The sequence below is a fragment of the Diabrotica virgifera genome, chromosome 3 (genome assembly GCF_917563875.1).
Source record: "Diabrotica virgifera virgifera chromosome 3, PGI_DIABVI_V3a".
In the NCBI taxonomy this organism is placed as follows: domain Eukaryota; kingdom Metazoa; phylum Arthropoda; class Insecta; order Coleoptera; family Chrysomelidae; genus Diabrotica; species Diabrotica virgifera.
In genome coordinates this window covers 119,836,829-119,859,954 of record NC_065445.1, presented here as the reverse complement: position 1 = coordinate 119,859,954, position 23,126 = coordinate 119,836,829, and the positions used below count along the sequence as shown (strand labels likewise).

Here is a 23,126-nt window from a genome sequence, read left to right as displayed (position 1 = left end):
GGGGTTATTCCCCTCTATTTTTGAAAAATGGAGGGGATGTAGAATTGTTAACTTTTTCTTATATAAATAATAGACAATTTCAACTACCTATTCCCAAATTTTCATCCTTTCTTTATTTTTTTTGGGGTCAGATTGTTCTTTGAGCGGGCTATAAGTAACGAGTACGTTGTACTTTGTTTTTCTCTACTGGCCTGGCCTCTACTTTAATAGATACTATCTCTACTGGCCTGCTGTATCTTGATGCAGTTAATCTTTTGTTAGTTGGATCCTTCGCCTTTGAGATGAATTTCTCATTCTCAGGACAACATAATCTCTACCACTTGCCAATTCTTCCACCTCAAACGGTTTGCTGGCAAATGTGGAGACTACTTGTTCCGATAGTCACTAACGAGGCTCTGCCGACCGAGCAAGCAAGCAAGCATAGTTAAATCACTATGCTTGCTTGCTTGCTCGGTCGGCAGAGCCTCGTTAGTTATCTAATGGAAAGCATCATATTATGAAGATCAGGTTGACATTTGAGTAGTAAGGGAGGCTATTATACTCTCCCTACCACATAATAAACTTCCCTATAAGTTCCTCTGCAGCACGTTGTTTTATCCATTGATATTATTACATGCATATTTTTGGCACCTTCTGGTATATATTTTTTAATTCAGGGAATTGTTGGATCGGAATATGACAGATCTTGGTAGAGTCGCGTAGATTCAAAAACTTTATTTTAATAATATTATTTATCTGATCAACGATGAGATTCTTGATTCAGTATCTTTAGCATAAAATTTTATACCCGAGCGATACTTGAGCAACAGTCTGAATATACGTTAAAGCTCTTTCATTTCATGAATAAAAATTTGTGTTTATATCTTGAAGGAGAATACCTTGCTGTTGACGAAAACATACCATTTCTCAATAGATAAGTTAAAAATCGGTTCCAACGGTATCACCAGACACACCTGGTGTGTTATCCTGACTCATTAACAAAACGATGATCATCTAAATTACGAAATTTCGTTATACATACATACTTGTATTATTTGCAATGGACTTACACCTCCGGCAGAAACAACTCAGTTTGTTTTTATTTGGTATGAACGCTATTGACATTGATTCATGGGAAATTACATCTAAACGGCTTTTGTGTTTATTGCTGTAAGCGGCTGTGAGTTTACTTATTAACTATTATTGTTTATTTGTTTGTTGAACGCAAACAAGCTGCTTATCATCGTGTTTAGCTGTTTAATCGTCACTTAAATTTGTTGATTTAGTAGTTTCAAGTGCATCTGCGTTTATGAAGCTCTCTGGACTTTGTTTAAACTACAACGAGGTTTGTTTTCTTGTAAGTTTTGGCATCTGTCTTGTATCAGAGGCACACTTTGCCAATGAATCCTTTATTATGTTTAACAAATGCAGTCTGCTGTAAGTACATACCACCATTAATTATTTACGCCCCTGCCTGTTACAAACCGTATGAAGGTGGTAAGGTGGATTATGTGGAGAATATTAAATGAAAAAAGAATGGATTATTTTTGTAATAGTCTAATATACGATATAAGGTCTATCGGTATATACCGAGCTATTTAATGGATAAAAATTATTGGATCTGTAATTTAGTATGCTGACAAAAAAAAACAAGGGGTGCCCGATCTAATTTTCTCCTGATATGACTATTATTAATTATTAGTAGTTAAAAAGAATATTTTTTATTAAGTAAAAAAAATTCGACCCGGGCAGATATTACTTCAAATTTTTTGGATCATTCTAAATAAAAAAAGTCTTTTGTAATTTTTCTCTTAAGTTGATCGTTTTGAGTTATAAACAATTTAAAACTGAAAAAAGAACGAAAGATGACGATTTTCAAGGCTCACAGACATAATAGACCACTTCATCAGGCAACGGTAAAAAACTGCAAAACCGTGGAATTTTGAGAGTCAACACCGATTTTAATGAAAATTTGGGTTTAAGCTCGGTTGACCCTATTCTTCAAAATCTACCATATGCCGACTCGGGGTTTTGCCCTGGTTGTGAAAATAACCCTATCTATCTAGGGGATGAACATTTTTTTAATCAAAATAACTATGGAAATCGATAAAATGACCAATTCTAAGTAAATTTTGTTCTCTAAATTTTTTTTGCAGAATTGATACTTTCCAAGTTATTAGCGATTGAAACTATACATTTTTCATATAAAAGAACTCACGTTTTATAACCGTTTTTCATGAATAACTTAAAAAATTTATTAGTTAGTTAGAGTTATTGCTCTTTAAAGGATGGTTATTTTCGAAGAACCTCGAAATGGAGAACCTTCAATCTTAAATAACTCGAATGTAGTGCAATTTTTTGGGAAAACTTACCTTATATCTTTTAAAGTTCATTAAAAAACTTTTCAAATAAGCTCTGACAAAAGTTTTTTGCATAAGAACTGACTGATGACTTGTAACGAAAATAAAGTCGCCCTCGGGTTTTTTCTTTTTGAAATGTAACAATTGAACGCTCGTCAATGCAATCCTAATAGAAATGGATAGCTTACCACTTGAAATTATCTTTATTTAGATATAATTGATACGATCCATGTGATTTGACCGGTTTGGAATTCTTAGTTTAGAAAAAATTGTTGATTAAATCAAAAATGACATTTTTATAATTGAAAAAAATAGTGTATTATTCTTAAATATACCTAAAAGTATTCATGATATAAAAACAAAAAAAAAATCAAAATTGTCAGTAAAAGAAATCCTACAATAATTAATATTTGAAACATTTTTTCATATTACGAATACTTTTAGATTTATTTAAGAAAAATGCACTTCTTTAAAAAGTATAAAAATGTCAATTTCGATTTAATCAACTATTTTTTCTAAACTAAGCATTACAAACCGGTCAAATCGCATGAATCGTGTGAATTATACCTAAATAAAGTTAATTTCAAGTGGGGAGCTATTAGTCTAGGCGGCAGAGGGGTTACCGTGTCCTTTTCAATTCTGATGGACAAACTCAACGGTTTCTTATGGATTTTTGCCTGCTGATTACGAATTTCGAGGTTGTATTTCGATCCGAGTGGTCAAAAAATTGTTATAAACAATTTAATTGTTTATAAGGCTCTGAAATTTGTTCCTAAATAAAAAACCAAGAAAAAACGTTTACTAAACTTAAATCCAACAATCAGAACTCAAGACATTGTAAAATTAGTGCACAATGCAAATTGCAAAATAAGTATTTTTAGAAGCTTTATCGATCGTAACTCGGGTTCTATGCCTGCAAATGAGCCTTAGAAGGTCTCATTTTAAAGCTTAATTAATAGGCTTCCAAACAAAGTTTGTTAAATTACTTTATCTTTATTTCTTTTAAAGTTATACCCGTTTGAATTTATAATTTTCTTAACAAATTGTACATTCATTTGTTTATAAGGGTTTCAAGCAAATTTGAGCTATAAAAATGTTCGTAAGTTTATTTTTGGCCAAGATATCGATATTTTAATGGCGCGCTATGAGGCGCAAGATCGGCTCACAATCAAGTAAGTAGGTATTTTTCGACGCTTTATCGATCGTAACTCGGCATCTACGCGTTAAATGAGCTTTTCAAGGTCTCATTTTAAAGATAAATTAATAGGCTTCCAAACAAAGTTTGTTAAATTACTTTATCGTCATTTGTTTTAAATCACTCGTTTGAAGTTATAATTTTCTTAAAAAATTTGTTCATTAATTTGTTTATAAGGTTTTTTAGTCAATTTGAGCAATAAACATTTATAAATTAATATACTATATATTAATTATATATAATTATATATTAATTATATATTATATATAATATAAATTAATATAATATAATTATCGATAAAGCGTCGAAAAATACTTACTTGACTGTGAGCCGATCTTGCGCTTCATAGCGCGCCATTAAAGCCGATATCTTGGCCAAAAATAAACTTAATACCATTTTCATAAGCTCAAATTGTTCATTTTGAGTTGTTCTATCATTATTGTTAATTGAAGTATAAATGTTTATAGGTCAAATTTGCTTGAAACCCTTATAAACCAATTATGGTACAATTTTTTTTGGGAAAATTATATAATTTCAAACGGGTGTAACTTTAAAACAAATGAAGATAAAGTAATTTAACAAACTTTGTTTGGAAGCCTATTAATTAAGCTATAAAATGAGATCTTCTAAGGCTCATTTGCATGCGTAGAAGCCGAGTTACGATCGATAAAACTTCGAAAAATCCTTATTTTGCAATTTATTTATTTTATTTAGCGTATGGCTACATCACAGGTTCATATATATACACATATATAAATTACAAACAACAGTAAATACAAAAATATTCTACAAACAAACATCTAGATTATAAATATATTCGATTGACTCTTCTGTAGCAACCAGGAAATCCGAAGGGTTGCCGTTATAGGATCTAATCGGGCGTTCCTCTACCATGTGTTTTACTGTTTGCCTTTTGGCGCCGCAGTCGCAATTTGGTGATTGTATTTTTCCCCATCTGAAAAGTGAGTGGGAACATCTGCCACAGTTCGTCCTTATTCTATTGAGTGTGGTCCAAATTCGTCTCGGTTGGTTGAAGCCCTCAGGTTTGCTTGTAATACATGGCATGTTCCAGTTAGCTGGTGCAGCGTTATTCTCCCATTGTTCTCTCCACCGTTCAGTTACATTAAAGTTTTGATCTACTAGCCTTTTTGCTGTTTTTAGAGGCGGGTGTCTTGAACGGAGCCTATTTATGTCTCTGGCGGAAGTTCCGACATGGGAGCGGAGCTCAGGATCAGTATTGATTTTTGTAAATTCTCTGACAAGGGCATGTTCCCGGCGGATGGGTGGTGGAGCTATATGACTCAAAGCTGGTAACCAGTAAGTGGGCGTGGCCTTGATTGTGCCCGATATAGTTCGCATGGCTTGGTTGAGTTGGACATCAACACGGTGAGTATGTGGACTGTTTATCCATACTGGTGCACAGTATTCCGCTACGGGGTATACCAGTCCTAATGCTGTCGATCTAAGTGTGGGTGCTGAGGAGCCCCATGTAGTGCCGCAGAGCTTTTGCAGGATGTTGTTACGAGTTCGGAGTTTTGCAGCAGTCTTAGTAAGATGCTCTTTGAAGTTTAGCGTTCTGTCAAGTGTAACACATAAGTATTTTGGGTGTTTATTATAGTTAAGGAGTCTGTCCTCAAAATGGATTTGAGGTTGATAGTTGGCCATCTTGTTGTTCAAATGGAAGCAGGACACTTCTGTCTTAGTTGGATTGGGTTGCAATCTCCATTTGCAGAAATAATTCCCTGGGGCATTTAAATCGTTTGTTAGAATGCGTTCAGTGACCTCGAATTCTTTATGACTTGCGGCAAGCGTCCAGTCGTCTGCGTATCCAAACTTTTTTGATGTGGTTTCTGGCATGTCTGCTTTGTAGAGGCTGAAAAGCATGGGAGCCAGCACGGATCCTTCTGGAAGTCCATTATTCAGTTTTCTTTGGGTACTAGTCTTGTCTCCCAATATAACTTTAAAACATCTGTTGGATAGCATGGCGTTAATAACCTCAGTGGTCTTTCTGCATGGGATTATTCGCATTAATTTATATATTGCCCCTTGTCGCCACACAGTGTCGTAAGCAGCAGATAGATCGATGAAGACAGCGGTTGTTTTTAATTGCTTTTGAAAGTTTGATTCCACATAATTGGTCAGGGCGAGTACCTGGTCTGTGCAGCTGCGGTTTGGCCGAAATCCTGCCTGTTCCACTGGTAAGTGTTGGAATATGGTTTTGCTGATTCTATTATACAACAGTCTTGCCATTACAACGCCATCGCACAAGAGTGCGATGGGGCGGTAGTTTTTCGGTGAATTATTACTTTTCCCTGGTTTTAAAATGGCGACGATTTTTGCATTTTTGAGTTGGTGGGGGACGTTTCCCGTTTGAAGGATGTCAGAAAAGAATTTTGCGAGCCATTGCCTAGTGAATCTGTCGCTATGTTTGAGGAACTCAGCGTGAATGGCGTCGAAACCCGGCGCTTTTCCTGTTTTCATTTCATTTAGGGCTTGCGATATTTCTTCATGCGTAAATGGGTTGGAATATTCTGTTGAGTGTGCAAGACTAGATTTTATGGTTTTGAGGTCTTTTTTTACTTTAATTGTATGTAAACGGTTTTGAGGTGCCCTAGAGGTTGACACTATGTGCGTAGCTATTTGGTCTGGAGTTACTAGGTTGGTTTGGCGAGCGGGTGGGTTGCTACTTCCGAGTTTCCGTAGTAGGGACCAGGCTTGTCGACTTGACTTCTGAAAGTCTAGGTTTTCTACCTACTGTCTGGGTCCATTTTTCACGCCTGGCAGCATCAATGCTGTGGAGTAGTTCGTCTGCAATCTCCTGCTTTCCATCTTCGCAATATTCTTCATACAGTTTTTCGCTCTGTTCTGTCCAACCAGGGATACATTCTTTGCGGTATCCTCTAGGGATTGTCGCTTTTGCTGAGGTGAGTATTGCTCCTGTTAGTCTCCCGTAGTTCTGGCTCTTTGGTGGAATCCATCCTAGGCATTTGTCAAGGTTACTGGTGAAAGCAGACCAGTTAGCTTTCTTGAAGTTCCATCTGGGGCGTGGGAACGATCTTATAATCGGAATGCTGATACCGATCTTGATTAGGACGGGGCGATGTTGACTATGTGGAAAGTCAGGCATAACCCTTCGTGATGCTGCTAGCGGTTGGCCTTTGTTGTCAATGGTAACAATACAGAGATCAGGGTTATATTCTCTCATCCAGGCCGCAGATCTGAAAGTGCCTCTATCTTTGACGTCGAATAGAAGGTGGGCACCATGTTCCTCTGCCCATTCCACAAGGGACGTGCCATTTCTGTCAGTGTCTGAGTATTTCCACATCTCATGGTGGCTGTTGAAATCCCCTACGTATATGGCTGGGTGTTCATAGGGATTAAGAACTTGGACAGGCCAGCAAGGGCGCCCATATAAAAATTTTTAGGGGGGGGCCAAACGTGAAGATGTTGCACATTACATTTTGTATATTTCGGATGACAATATATACAGTAGACTCTCTCTATAACGAACACGGATATAACGAGGTTTCGCTTATAACGAGGTACATTAGGTGTCCCATGAAATCCCTATTGAACTTACTTACTTACTTTCCGTGTCCGGAACACCAACAACTTTAAATTCTGTATTTCCAATGGTTGGCCACATAGATGGCCCTGTCATTTGCTATAATTAAGTCTTGTTCTGTGCAGGTCTCTCTCATCTCTGTGCATGATAGTAGATGCCGGCTGGTCTGAACCGCGCCACAGTCGCAGGTATCGTCCTCCTGGTATCCCCATTTTTTCAGGTTACTAGCACAACGTGAAACGCCGGTTCTTAGTCTGTTTAGCGCTTTCCAAGTCGGATACGGTAAATTGTGTCCAGCAGCCATTTCCTCCGAGGGAGGAAAATGTGTCGCAGTAGTTGACGCTTGCCATAGGTGTATTCGGCGCGTCTCTGGCGCTTCGGGGATGGATCTTGATGTTTTCAGGAAGCTTTTCCGAGATCTTAGTCTGCTTGGCTGAGTTTGGTGGTCATATAAGGGGTGTCTTCGGTCCGTCTCCTGCTTTTTCCGTTCTACCTCTGACGTGACCTTTCTCCTGATTGGTGGTGGAGCAATTCCAGCAATGGGGTATACCTCTTCGATAGGTGTCGGTTTCAGGCAACCCGATATTATACGGACCGTTTCATTTAGAGCCACGTCGACGTTCTTTGCGTGAGCAGAGTTTGCCCATACTGGTGCTCCAAACTCCGCGGCCGAAAAACATAATGCCAAGGCAGAAGTGCGGAGAGTGTGTGGTTGTGCTCCCCATTTTGTATTAGTTAGCTTGCGGATGATATTATTTCTGGCACTTACTTTCTTCTTAACATCTTGACAGTGGTATCGGTAAGACAGAGTTCTATCCAGACGGACGCCAAGGTATTTTGGCGTCTTGTTGTGTTCCAGCATCTGACCACGCCATTCCACCTCCAGCGACCTTCGGGCATGCTTGTTTCTCAGGTGGAAAGCACATACCTGGGTTTTTGTGGGATTGGGTTTCAGATGGTTTTTATCATAGTATAGAGCTAAGTCTCCCAGGGCATCTGTCAGCTTCACTTCGACTTCATTGAAGGTTCTTCCCTGAGCTGCCACCGCTGTATCATCAGCGTAAATAAATTGCCTTGTTTGTTGGTGTATGGGTTGGTCGTTGGTGTATATGTTGTATAGAAACGGCGCGAGGACACTTCCCTGTGGTAGCCCATTTTTTTGGTCCCTCCACCGACTGTTCTTGGACTGGAGCGTTACGTAGAAGCGTCTATTCTGGAGGAGACATTTCACTAACCTTGTTAGTCGGAAGTCCTTTGTAGTTTCGTAGAGTTTTGCGAGTAGCCGTTGATGGTTAACTGTATCATAGGCGGCAGTTAGGTCTATGAACGCTACTCCTGTTATTTCCTTCCGTTCAAAACCATCTTCAATATGTTGGGTGAGATTAAGAATTTGACTGCAGCAGCACTTTCCGGGTCTGAATCCTGCTTGTTCTGGAATAATTTTAGTCTCCACATATTCTGCGATCCGGTTCAGTATCATTCTTTCAAAGGCCTTGAAAAGGTGGCACAAGAGAGATACAGGTCTAAAACTCTTTGTATCCGCCGGATCCTTCCCTGGTTTTAAGAGGGCTACCACTCTAGCTTTTCTCCAGATTTTGGGGATTTGTAATGTACGGATGCAGCAATTCATCATTTTTACGAGCCACTCTACGGTTTTTAGTCCAAAGTTCTTTATTTGCTCTGTTCGTATGTCGTCCAGGCCAGCCGCTTTATTATCTTTCATTTGATGGATCGCGCCTCTCATCTCCTCTAGACAAAAAGAGGTACCTAGAACATCTCTTTCTTCGTCGATATTCCGTTGAGCTCTCACCTTGTTCTTTCTTGATGTCGTCTTACCGTTCATTAGAAGATGATGGGCTATCTGATCGGGTGTGACTTCTGTCATGTTGACTGCCGGAGCAGCGGGATCGTTGCCAAGATTCCGAATCAGCTTCCAGGCACGTCTGCTGTTTTGTTTCATGTCCAGACTCGTGACCAGCTTGCACCACCTTTCCGTTCTGTTGGCGGATATCGCATGTAACATTTCCTCCCCAGCCTGTATTGTCGCTTCCGAGAAAGGGTCTTCTTCATATAGCTGTTCGTATCTTTTAAGTAGGGGTTTAGATTCTTCATTGAGCCCCGCTATGTACTCAGTTCGACAACCTCTAGGGATAAATTTCCGTGATACTTGCTTTACGATTTCTACAAATTTATCGTATGAATCAGGGCAAGGTTCTAGCTGGGAAACTTCTTGATCCAATGTTTCAGAGAATTTTTCCCATTTTGCTTTAGTAAAGTTGAACCTTCTCTTGAAAGGAACAATTTCGTATCTGATTGCCGCGTTGGAAAGACAAATTATTGGTCTGTGCTGTGTCTTTGGGAGAGCGCTTCCAACGATTTTTGTCACCTGGTCTCCAATTCTGTCGCTGACAAATATATTGTCTGGGTTGTAACCTCTGCGCCATCTTCCGCTGTTGAACGACGCAGGCTGCTTTGGATCGTGAATAAGTTTTAGGTTCATGCTTTCAGCCCATTTTTCTAGTTCTTCGCCATTGGAATCTGTTTCGTTGTAACCCCACGCGACACTGTGACAGTTGAAGTCACCCAGTACGAATTTGATTTGCTGTGATTGAAAGTTATTCGGTTCCTCAAAAGCAAAGTCAGCGTTTGGTGGTTTGTACATTGACGTTACTGTACAGGAGTTTATCTCCACTGTGAGGATCTCGATGTCATTTTGATCTGTTAGAGATGTGGATGCTACGTCGATATCTGGTCTGACGAAGACTGCGCTACCATATTGGTCGTGTGGTCTCTCCAGTATGAGCTTCATACCCCGAATCCTTGGTCTGCGGCTTGCAGTACCTCTATGGGTTTCTTGAACCAGTAGAACATCGACACCATGTTCTCTGCACATATTAGACAATAGGTCTTCTTTATCTGCTGATAGTCCTTCAATATTAATTGAGGTCGTCATCAAAAATGGCCTTGATAAAGACCGTTTTGATTTTGATTGAATCTGTGTTGTTGGTGCACCGGTGTTGAAAGGATTAGCCGACATTACTTGTTTCCAGGGGACGCCCGATTGTATTCACAAGTGATCACAATCTACGTGGAGGCTCCTTTCATGTCCCCCATCCTATTGAACTATAACGCTCTATAACGAGGCATATTTGGTTATAACGAGGAAAATTTAAATCGAAGAATACTTGTCTTTACCTGTTTTTAGCGTTGTAATGGTCATAAATAAATAAATGCCTTAACTACCTGTACATAGAAATGCCCAACGTCTGTCTTATTATCGAGGCCAGTGCTATAATAAACTCGGCCACCTGTAATAAACATCTGCCTGTTTTTCGACCGATATTGAATACTATAGGAAATTTACAATCTATGGCGGCGAAGTCTCATTGTTCACTGTTCAGGTTGACCATCGACACATAATAAACTACGTAAGAGGCATAAAAAAATTTCATTATTATTATTGTTTGATATAACGAGATCCGCTTATAACGAGATAATTAATTCACCATTTCAGTTCTCGTTATAGAGGGAGTCTACTGTAGTTTAAACCACCTAAAAAACCTAGTTTGAACCCTGTTGTGAGGAATTATGCATACATTTAAACACTAGACCAAGTTTTTAAATGGAAATGTCATAAGTACCACAAAAGTTGGGCCTCTCTTTAAAACCCGTTTGAAAAGAATACAATGCTTGCAAAGCCTTCCCTTCAACTTTGGCGAGCAGACTAACCATAAGTATGTGTCGAACCAAGTTTTTACTTTAAAATCTTAAAAAGGATCCTTTATTTTTGCAGATATAGAATCCTTATGAAAAATAAGGCACACATATTCCAAACATTTTTAGAATTGTTGATAGGTGGCGCAAATAAATCGCATTTTCCGAATATAGCGCCATCCGTCAAGTCAACAATTCTAAAAAAGTTCGAATAAATGTTACTTATTTTTTGAGGAGGAAACTCAATCTGCAAGAAAAAACGGGGGTTCCTATTTAAGATTTTAAAGTTAACTTTCACCCCACCTCCGGAGTATGGAATGAAAAATCCTGTTTGGTGTCATTCTATAGATTTTTGAAAAATATTAAACACGTGTTTTTTAGTTTTTATTTGGAAGTATATTTCTCGAGATATTAGACCGTTTCTATAATTTTGCTGTGGTATCACGATATACCGTTTTTTCCGATTATAGCGCTATCTATCCACAATTCGCAAAATGGCTCGAATAAAATTTGCTTATTTTTACAAGGAAAATCCAAATCTGCAACAAAAATTAGGGGTTCTATTTAAGATTTTAAAGTTACCCCCCACTCCACACCCAGGGGTTGAAGTGGTGGACTTGTTTAGTGTCATCGCATAGATTTTTGAAAATTATTGAACATGTATTTTTCAGTTTTTCGATCCGATGTTCATTTCGCGAATTATTCGGCCTTTCCGCTACTTTTGGGACACCCTGTATATAACACTCATTCATCATGAAAGATCGCCTGTTTTTCATTTAAATAAAATTGTTCTGTTCATCATAATGAACACTTTAAAAATAATCTACTTACTAAAAAAATACTTTTGCAAACTAAAATTTGACTATGCTCAATAAATTTAAAAAATTATTTTTCAGTATGAATTTTTTCAAAATTTAAAAAATAATTACTATTTTATACCAGTTGTTAAAGACAAATGGCTCATTAGTGATTATCGATCAGAGATCGGATTTCTTGCTGATATGGTTTTTTTGCAGTATTATAAATGATTCATTTAATTTGTAATTTTGGGTGTCAATTACAGTGTATATGTTTCCCACGCCTCTAATCTCTTTCAATGTTTTCGTTAGTAGCGTACCGTGATTGTGGGAAATGTGTATTATGCACATTCCATACAGACCACTGTCGCAGACACAAAGATTTTCTGTTAAACTATTAATAACTACCCAATATGTGAATTTTTTTTATTAATAAATATGTTGTTTCCAATTTATCTCTCAAAATTATCCAATATTGTTTTGACAAAAATACGTTTATGTAATATAAATTTAATTTTTTTTCCCGAAATGTGTGAATATGTGAATTTTTTTTATCAATAAATATGTTGTTTCCAATTTATCTCTCAAAATTATCCAATATTGTTTTGACAAAAATACGTTTATGTAATATAAATTTAATTTTTTTCTTTCCCGAAAAGCTAGGGGGGGGGCCACGGCCCCCCCCTGCCCGTGTGTATGGGCGCCTATGCAGGCCAGGTAATAGCAGGAGGTTTGTATATGTTAGCTATTATGACATTGCCTATTTTCACAGTTACCTCGTGGATGTTGTTCTCGGTAGAAGTGGCGATTAATGCTGCATTTTCTATGTTTGAACGGACATATGTTGCCACTCCGTAAGCTCTATCGTAGGTAGCGCCCAAAAGATCATAGCCGGGGATTTTTCCTCTTGAGCTTAGTTGACCTTCGTTTTCTGTGTGCGTTTCCTGAAGTGCTACTAGGTCAACTTCGTTGTCTTTTAAAAGTCTGTGCAGGATTTGACATTTTGCCCTGCTTATGCCTTCTATGTTAAAATGGCAAACTCGTATGCTTGGTCCGAGTTCTTTGGTCAAGTGGTCCTGATAAGGTCCATTTACAAGTGTCATTCCTGGAAAGATTTTCTGTGATATTTGAATTGCCAGGAGATTCAAGATTGTCTGGCGCCTTTTGTGCTAGTTCATTTAGCGTGACCCAGGGTGCACGTGTAGTGTTCTACTACGGACGCGAACTAGCTTTACACCCCTATTTTGCAATTTGCATTGTGCACTAATTTTACAATATCTGGAGTTCTGATTGTTAGATTTAAGTTTAGTTAACGTTTTTTTCTTCGTATTTTATTAAGGAACAAATTTTATTTGAAATATTTTTTTTATCTCTTTTAATTTATGAGCCTTATAAGCCTTTAGTTTATTGCCTTATAAACAATTAAATGGTTTATAACAATTTTTTGACCACTAGGATCGAAATCCACCTTCGAAAATTGTAATCAGCAGCCAAAAATTCAGAAGAAACCGTTGAGTTTGTCCATCAGAATTGAAAAGGACACGGTGACCTCTATTTGACGCCTAGACTTTATTCATTTCTATTAGGACTGTAATGACGAAGGTTTAATTTTTACATTTCAAAAAGAAAAAAGCAGAGAGCGGTTTTATTTTCGTCATAAGTCAGTTAGTTCTTATGCAAAAAACATTTATGAGAGCTTATTTGAAAGGTTTTTTAATGAAATAAATAAATTCCACAAAATTGTATGAGATTAATACACATTCCTACTATTTCCAATAATTCTTCTTTCTTAATGGAAGATTAATGAGAGCTAGAGTGGCCTAACTGATTTTAACATTACTTTACATAATCAAAGAAAATGATCAGAAGCTATCAATATCCAATTCTTTTAGTAATTGTATGTTGACCAATAATGATTCTTGGTCAATATAAAACTACTAAAACAATCAGACATTGATAGATTCTGATCGTTTTCTTCGATTATGTAAAGTAATGTTAAAATCAGTTAGGCCACTCTGGCCCTCATGGTCTCATTTCGCTGTTAATAATGCGAAGTGCGAGGTAGGAATTTTTGTGTTATATGTTTCTTACTCTGAATCTGTCAAAATGAATATCAGTTGAGCGAACCGAGTTTACCTTGTATAGGGCTTTTCGTCGATTGTCATTTGTTTCGAGCTTCCGTCATATTTTATGTTGTATAATCTGTATATACACGGATTATAGTTACGACACAAGACAGAAGCTCGAAACAAATGACTGTGAATGAAAAGCCCTATACTACGAATTTGGACGTTTATAATTTTCAGTGACAGTGACATTAGCGCATTTGTTGTGTTTATTGGAATTTATAACTTATATTGTGTTTATTCTATAAAGTTATATTGTTTCATAGCATAGTTTAATATAAATGTACAATATAACTTTATAAAATACGTCCACCGATATTAACCCGGTCTATATAGACATTTCAAATAACAAAAATTGCCGGAGAGCCAAATTTTGGTGGAGAGCTAGGGTATACCATAACAAATAAAGTTTAAAAAGTCCCCATCGATCCCATGTGTGCGTCAAAAGTTATTCGGGGTCAAAGGTCAAAATTTGAGATTTTTTGGATTTTTTTCGAAAACGGTAAATTTTATCAAAAAAAACCTTAAACCAAAGTTGTAGATCTTAAAATTGTCTACAAAAATAGTCCTTACTATTTTTTTCCTAAGAGTTGCCATTCCTGAGATATCGCGATTCAAAGTGTCACATTATACATGATATGCACACGTTTCCACACCACCTGTGAAGTAGTGTACTCAGCGCGTTTTTTTTTTACCGTGGTTTCCCCTGTAGGCCTACTCCACTAACTGTTTTGACAATTTTAGGATAATTTAAGGAAACAATACCGGTCAAGTTCTAGATATTACCTTATTATTGATATTGATTATTGATATTGCTATTGATTATTAGGTTAACTATTGTTTTGATTTCTTTAGATGTTTTAATCAGATTCATATTCTTGAAAGTCTACTTCAACAGTCAAGTCTTCTTTGATTTCATCTTCTTCCTCTTCCTCTTGCTGGATGTTCAAAAATTGTTCAAATGTGACTGAGTCATTGGTCTCTTCATTAAAATCACAGGAATCTTCCTCTGTTGTACTAAACTGGACATTTGAGCAAGACTGACCTTGGCAGTTGGTACACACTAGAGAACACAGCAACCCGACTTTTTTACATCCACATTTGGCACTACAACCTTTTTTGCAATTGCAAAAAATAGTGTTAAGGAGTTTTTCTGGAGCAGGTAGGAGTATGGTTTTAATCGGTTCCAGAGTATTATCTATTAATTTCCAACCCCAGTCTTCTGGATTCAGTTCATTGCCTAGCCATGTTTGAACTTGATAATATGCTCGATACAAATGTTGAAAAGCAGATGCTGATGTTGGAGGAAGACATGATAGTTGTACTTGTTTCTTGTTTCGCGTATTTTTTACAAAAGTTAAGTATCGGTATTTATCAAGACAAATAATTTTTTTTGAGCTCCATAAACCGCAAGAAGAAAGCGAATTCCTTCCGTAATTATTGTTTGCGGTGTAAAACAAGTTCTGTAAAAACTTTACAGCAGTCAGTCAAATCTTTTTTTTCGAATAATTTAAGTACTTACGTTTTGCCCCTTCTGTACATTGCGGACGTAGTGTCGCAGCCGGTTATCGCATGTAAAAATAAAATGTACTTTTGGCATTTGGGATAAGCCGATAAACTATTCGAAAAATATATCTCTGTTCGCTGTTGAGCCCTTCCAGGCTTCAGAAAATAAATAACTTTATCTACTGGAGTCCTTGCAGTAATCAGTACCAACAAATCAACATCTTCACCAACTACAATTGTTGTGTTTGTTGCCTTACATTTTTCAATTGCTGTCTCAATTATAAGGACATCTGCGTCATTTTTAGCTTGTTTCACTTCAATATTCGCTGCTGTTAATTTGTCAGTTAACATGGAAATGAAACGAGATTTATTATTAATGTTTGCGAAAAATTGTTGTTGATTCGCTGGAACTGTTATATTTTCATCAAAGATAATCTCGGAACCCGATGATGTTTTTGTAGTTCGACGACGTTGTTCTGCAGCTTTAATATTCTTTGTCTAGTCATTGTAGCCGTCAAATACCACTGTCACTGTAAGCCCGTAATGTCTGCGTAGATACTGAACATATTTATCAAAAATAACGCTAAAGGTTTCTTCTCGATCCCACACAACGTGATGTAGTAGGTACCCTCCATCAATAACGTAAGTAGCGTTTCTACGATCAACCTCAGTATTGACTGATTCAAAGCAATCATAAATTGCTGACTTTGTTGTTTTACGCATTCCAGCTGCATCGAAAAGTGATAAGGGGAGACATTGTTAAAACTATAAAATTGTACAAATAACGGTAACGGTACTAAATGGTAGACGCTTGTAATAAGTACTTATATCCACTTGAACTGAACCTTTAGCACTAAAAGAAACAGATAATATTATGAACCAGACCTACGGACAATACTGTAGCCATTGCCTATAATAGACAATCTGTTCTTTTTTAAACAATGGTATAGCCAAATGTTCTTCAAGGCCACGTGGATAGAGGAAATTCAGTTTGGGACTGATTACCTTTTGAAGAAATATTTTCAGAATAGTATAATATACTATATAAAAGAGATACCAATAGGCATTTATACTTGTCTTAAGGGCCACATATGTATATACGTTTCTTATATGTGCATCTAATGTATAAAGTAACTTTTAAAATCGCGATATCTCAGGAATGGTAACTCTTAAAAAAAAATTGTAAAGACAATTTTTGTAGAGAATGTTAAGATCTACAACTTTGATTTCAGGTTTTTTTTTTGATAAAACTTACCGTTTTTGAAAAAAATCCAAAAAATCTCAAATTTTGACCTTTGACGCCGAATAACTTTTGACGCACACATGGGATCGATGGGGACTTTTTAAACTTTATTTGTTATGGTATACCCTAGCTCTCCACCAAAATTTGGCTCTCCGGCAATTTTTGTTATTTGCCAAGCATTTTGATGTCTAAGTTGATCGGATTATATTAGCTATTTCCTAATTATTACATTGACAGTACATACCAGTTACATTACCTACAATATCGATGTAGAATGTTTTGATTGAACTTGTTTGCAAACGAATCATGACGTTTGTGCAGATATTATAATAGAACAACTATTATACAATAAATTATAAAGTTACAAATATTAGGTCGAGCAGTGTATTTAAAAAGAATAAAGGACTGAAATGTCTGTCTTTTTAATTTACCTTTTTCACTGAATGAATGCTTATTCCACTAATTTGTGTGAGTGTGCAATTGGCTTTGTGCAATCATTACGTGGCTCGGTTTCCCGTTTTAATGGACATTTCATGTTGGGACCATATTTTACTTTTTATTCCGTCAAGTCGGATTTTATTCCGTGATTGATTTAGCTATTCTGGTTTTTGTAGGAATTAAAAGCCTGTTTTACGTATACTCCAAAGTATCGACTTTTGAATTTTAAGCTTTAACCTTACGGGGGGCTTATTTAATGGATAAAGAGAATCTTAATAGTATATTATGCAACGAGCATTTAATGATGGTCATTATGAAGCGAGTATGAGGGTTACGAAACGAACCGCCTAGCAGCGAGTTTCGTATAGAGTACGAGCTTCATAATGATAATTAAATGCCAGTTGTATACACGATTTTTTCTATGATCATTCACAAAAATATATTCGAATATATTAATTTTGTTACGCAAATAAATTAAGTAGTTTGTCAGTTTGACAGTTTGTTTACATATTGAGAACTGTCAAAGCGTATGTATTTGACTCGCCATTGGTCACAGCGCGTGTGCCACCTTTATCGCGAACGCGAATGCCATATCGCGATTCTATTGGTTAAAAGTCTGTATCTTAATGAAAATCTGTATCATAATGAAGTTCATTATGATATGAAGTTCATACAGGTAGTGACATCATAATTGATATAATATTATAGTATGAGATTAGAAAATAGTATATTGTACAACAAGAGAGAGAAAAGATATATTTCTCACGAGCGCAGAAGTTTGTTGGCACGAGCCGAGGCACGAGACGAGTGCCGCAAATCAAGCGAGAGAGAAATATGTCATTTTCTCTCGTGTTGTACACTGTACTTTTTCTATGGATGCGTTTTTGTCAAGAGTTCAAATTTCAAAATTAAATAATTTAGGTGCTTTTAGGTATATTATATGCCTTAATTGAAATAAAATACATATATACACATAGGTATTTAATATTCTTAATATTTATATACTTTATTTATTTAAAATTATAATTCACAGTTGAGTAGTCTTAAAAGGTAATTTTTGATAAGTTTTGATAAGTTTGAACACATTTTATTTGACAAAAATAATTGTGTTTTTATTGTGCATGTTACCATGGAAATGGCGATCCTATGTATGTAAACCGGCGGTGAACCCGTGAGAGAAAATATTTCTCACTGCAATGGCCGACTTTTCTCACTGCCTGAGAAATTGTTCGTTTTGAATGCATGTAAGTAGTGAGAGAAGTTGCACATTGCATAGCATCCATAGAAAAATGTATTATTTAGTAATAATACTTTAAACATCAAAATAGGATTAAAAATACAATAATGGCGTCAGTCTTAAAATTGTATGTCCCATATTTCTGCAAACTTATCACAAACATAATTTTTATAATGTAGATAAGGTCTTTAAAATTTGCAATAAATATTTTTTCATATAAATAAATATTATCATTATCGAACATGTAATTTTGAATAGTATACAACTTTAGTAGCATTGGCACGTAGTAAAAATAATTTTTTTTTTTTGGAACATATGTTATAAATATGTGGATCATACTGTTTATTGTACGTCTTTAATTTATTCCTGAAACTCTGTACCTGCTTGTACAGATCTATTGGATCAGTACCATATGTTTTTGTAGTCTTCAAAAAGACTTCACTTTGGATTAAGTACATCGCAACATTAGTGTTGCCCAAAATCGGTATTGGTCTTGTTCTTGCGTTTTCGCAAGACCAATTTTATCAAAACCAAGACCAAGACTGACCACGATTTGAGCAAGAACCAGACTAAACCTGTGAGACTCTTACGTCTTACAGTTAGGACTAAGTGTCGTTTTAGGGAGTATATTAGTTCGGGTATATGCTTAGAGACTCTGAGACGCAAAAAATACCTATGTAACAAAAATTTGGAAAATTGGCCTTATGCGCATTACGAACAATACCATGAATATACATATAGAATCAAAATATCCATTAAAAAACACTTGACACATTTGACACGTACACGGAGGTCATAATTACAACGTAAAATTATTTTGTACATCCTTTCCCAGCAGACGACTTCTTCGCTCTGAAATTAATTGTCCAGTTTTTGAGAATCGTCCTCTAATCATAAAATAATAATCTCCTTGCGTTGCAAAACCGACAGTAATATCGTATCGAAAGTTTTTAAAGATATATCACCCTGATAAAAAATGTAATAAGGCTGATAAAAAATATAATAAGGTTAGCATACCTACGCTTAAAGATACCCATTCAATAATTTTTTTTCCTTATTAGTTAGTAGGAATCTAAATACCACATCATAAGACTAAACATCGTTTCTGCTGAGTGTGAGATATCATTCGGTTAAACAAAATCTTTTGCTAAAAGAGCCCGGCTAATATTCAAAAGTTGAGAGATAAATATTTATTAATAATAGATAATGTTGTGTAAACAAAATACCTAAATAGTTAAAGTAACGAATTAAGGATATTTATAATTCTGGGTTAAAATTGGCTTTGTGCAATCATTACGTGGCTCGGTTTCCCCTTTTAACGGACATTTCATGTTGGGACCATATTTTACTTTTTATTCCGTCAAGTCGGATTTTATTACGTGGGTACCTGGGTCTTATTAAAGTTTTATTTTCTTCAGAAATAAAACTTTCAATTATTTTAGACAGATTTCGCTACTGCATCCATATCTTGTTATTTTGTCGTGATTCGATACTACTAGGCTGGGTTTATTTCAGTTTGTTCAGAGCTATCCATATATACACTCTGTGATGATTTATAATAAGAATGAAACTAGTTATAGTCCAGAAAGCCACTGCGCATCCGGTAGGGAAAATATTCTAATTCGTATTTTTTGCACAATCTTACTCAAAAAGGACTCCTTTTAACAAATTTGCATGTTGCCAGGACCAAAAGGTGGTCAAAAATTTTTTAAACGTTTTTTTTTTTTTGTTTTTTTCCTAAAATTATTTTTTTTGCATGGAAAAAAGTTTTTTTTAGGTTTTTTGGATCATTCCAAACAGAAAAGGTCTTTAGTGACTTTTCTCTAAAAATGATAGTTTTTGACATATAAGCGAATAAAAATTGAAAAATTGCGAAATCGGCCATTTTTAGTCCTCAAAAACTATGTGAAAACCTGTAAATTTGAATGTTACCAAGGTAGGTAGATATTCTTTAAACATCGATTGATGAAATCCCTAAGAGTTTTTTGCAATACAATATTCAAAACTTCTTTGTTTTTTAATTGCTAATCAAGCGTGCGCGACACTATTTTGCACCGACAGTATGGTGCAAATGAAAGGAATAAATTCGTTATTTCGTAAACCGGCGACTTTAAGGAAAAATCCCGAAACAGTTCGATTTTTATTTTTAAGTTATGATATTGTGGCATATATGATATACTAGTGACGTCATCCATCTGGACGTGATGACGTAATCGATGATTTTTTTAAATGAGAATAGGGGTCGTGTGCTAGCTCATTTGAAAGGTTCTTCAATTCTCTATTCAGTAATATAAACATTTACAGAATTATTTATACAGGGTGTCCAAAAAATTTTTATTAAATTAAATTATTTGACAAAAAAAGAAGTAGAAGGACACCCTGTATAAATAATTATGTAAATGTTTACATTACTGAATAGAGAATTGAAGAACCTTTCAAATGAGCTACCACACGATCAATATTCTCATTTAAAAAAATCATCGATTACGTCATCACGCCCAGACAGATGACGTCACTAGTATACCATATATGTCACAATATCATAACTTAAAAATAAAAATCGACCTGTTTCGGGATTTTTCCTTAAAGTCGCTGGTTTACGAAATAACGAATTTATTCCTTTCATTTGCACCATACTGTCGGTGGAAAATAGTGTCGAGCACGCTTGATTAGCAATTAAAAAAAATAGGAGTTTTGAATATTGTATTGCAAAAAACTCTTCGGGATTTCATCAATCGATGTTTAAAGAATATCTGTCTACCTTGGCAACATTCAAATTTTCAGTTATTCACATAGTTTTTGAGGGTTAAAAATAACCGATTTCGCAATTTTTCAATTTTTAATCGCTTATATGTCAAAAACTATCATTTCTAGAGAAAAGTTACTAAAGACCTTTTCTGTTTGGAATGATCCAAAAAACCTAAAAAAACTTTTTTCCATGCAAAAAAAATAATTTTAAGAAAAAAACAAAAAAAAACGTTTAAAAAATTTTTGACCACCTTTTGGTCCTGGCAACATGCAAATTTGTTAAAAGGAGTCCTTTTTGAGTAAGATTGTGCAAAAAATCTGAATTAGAATATTTTTCCTAGCGGATGCGCAGTAGCTTTCTGGACTATTAGGATGTTTATGGTGCTCTCTGAACGGACTGAAATATATTCAAATTCAGATTTCAAATTTTATTCAAAAATATGTGTGTACAACATTTTACATTTAGATCTTATATTATTATTAGTATCGACTGACTCAGCACCATGCCTAGGCAAGAGTTGCCTGTTTTGCACTGTACTATGTCAATCGAAACTGTATCAATTGTACATAAAAGTAGTATTAAGGTTGGAACTTAGAAGTAACATACCTAACTATCGAAGAGATAATGCAACAGAACAAGACGGACGGTAAACCTCTCTAGCTGCTGAATACTTTGTTAATTATAATACCAATATACACCCAAATTCTACTCTGATTATGCTGTCGTTCATACATTAAGACATTGCGTCCAAAAATAATTGTAAGTGGGTTTTTAGATAGGTTTTTATGTATTTTTTAAATTTAAATAATTTAGGTTCTTGTTTGATATGTATAGGAATTATGTTATAAAATTTAGGTCCAAACATTAGGGATCTTTGTGTTACTGATTTTTTGAACTGCTGAATACTAATATCCATATTTGTTACTGATCGAGTTAATCGGTTGCTTTGAAATTTAAATTTTTTTGAGTTTATATAAACATTTAAAACACAGTTGTAGATGTAGAGAGATTTAACACTAAATATCTCGGATTCATCATATAATTTTTTTGTTGGATGCAGTTTTCTTTTTTTAAAAATTATTTTTAATAGAGTATTTTGAACTGTTTCTAAAATGTTAAGAGTTTTGTTAAACGCGCCACCCCATGCTACAATACAATATCTTAAGACTGATTCTGCAAGCGAGTTATAAACCATGATTAATTTTTTCCTGGGTAGAATATCTCTTAAGATATAAAATGTATGCATTAGAGCCCTTATTCGTTTACTGACATGAGTGATATGGTCTGACCAACGTAAATGTTGATCTATGAAGACACCTAAATACTTTATAGAGAAAACTTTTTCTATTGAAGAACAGTCACAATTTTGTCCTTGACATTTTGCGTTATGCAATTTTATATGAAAATTTGTAGGTGGGTCAACAATTGTTGGGCTAAAGGCGATATATTTTGTTTTATTAATATTTAATGTCAGTTTGTTAAATTTTAGCTATAAGTTTAGCTGTTTTAGGTTCATTTCAGAGCTGGTTTTAACCTCCTCCCATGTTTTCCCCATAAATAATATTGCTGTGTCATCGGCATAACAAACAATGTGGCCGTTGAAACTATTAATTCTTGTGATATTGTTCAGATAAATATTAAATAAAAGTGGTCCTAATACTGTTCCTTGTGGTACTCCGAATTTTATTGTAGTTTCAGAACTCAATTCTGGGCCAATTTTTACTCGTTGAGCTCTTTCCGACAAATAATCTGCTATTAGATTTAGTGCAATTCCCCTAACCCCATAATTACTTAGTTTATCTAAGAGAATTTTATGAGAGACCGTGTCAAACGCCTTAGCTAAATCAAGGAAAACCACTACGCATTTCAATGATTCATCCACAGCTCCTATCACTTTCTCCAGTAGGTCAACTACAGCCCTTTCTGTACTTGATTTTTTTACAAAACCAAATTGCTTATCTGAAATAACCTTATTTATATGAAAAAATTCAAGCAACCTTTCTTTTAGGGCCATTTCAAATATTTTAGCAAAATTATTTATTAAAGAAATGGGCCTATAGTTGTTTAGTTTACTCGAATTTTCGGATTTAAAAATGGGGGTGACTGTAGATTCTTTCCATTGTAGTGGTATTTTACCACTTTGAAAACACAAATTTATAATATGAGTTAAAGGCTGTGAGATTAGATCATGGATATTTTTTATTGTTTTAGCATACA

General features: G+C 35.4%; 1 protein-coding gene across 4 annotated transcripts in view; it reads left to right on the top strand.

Annotated features, from left to right (window-relative positions):
* The window catches only part of LOC126881275 (extracellular sulfatase SULF-1 homolog), a 505,200-nt gene that overhangs the window by 375,757 nt on the left and 106,317 nt on the right, over positions 1-23,126 (top strand). Inside the window, exon 1 of one of the 4 annotated variants that reach the window (XM_050645462.1) lies at positions 1,271-1,336. The exons of 2 other annotated variants lie outside the window; for them this stretch is intronic. The gene's annotated coding sequence lies outside the window, so the exon portion shown is untranslated. Of the gene's footprint in view, positions 1-1,270; positions 1,337-23,126 lie in introns of those variants that run through there. One more of the 4 variants, XM_050645463.1, reaches the window with a different exon arrangement.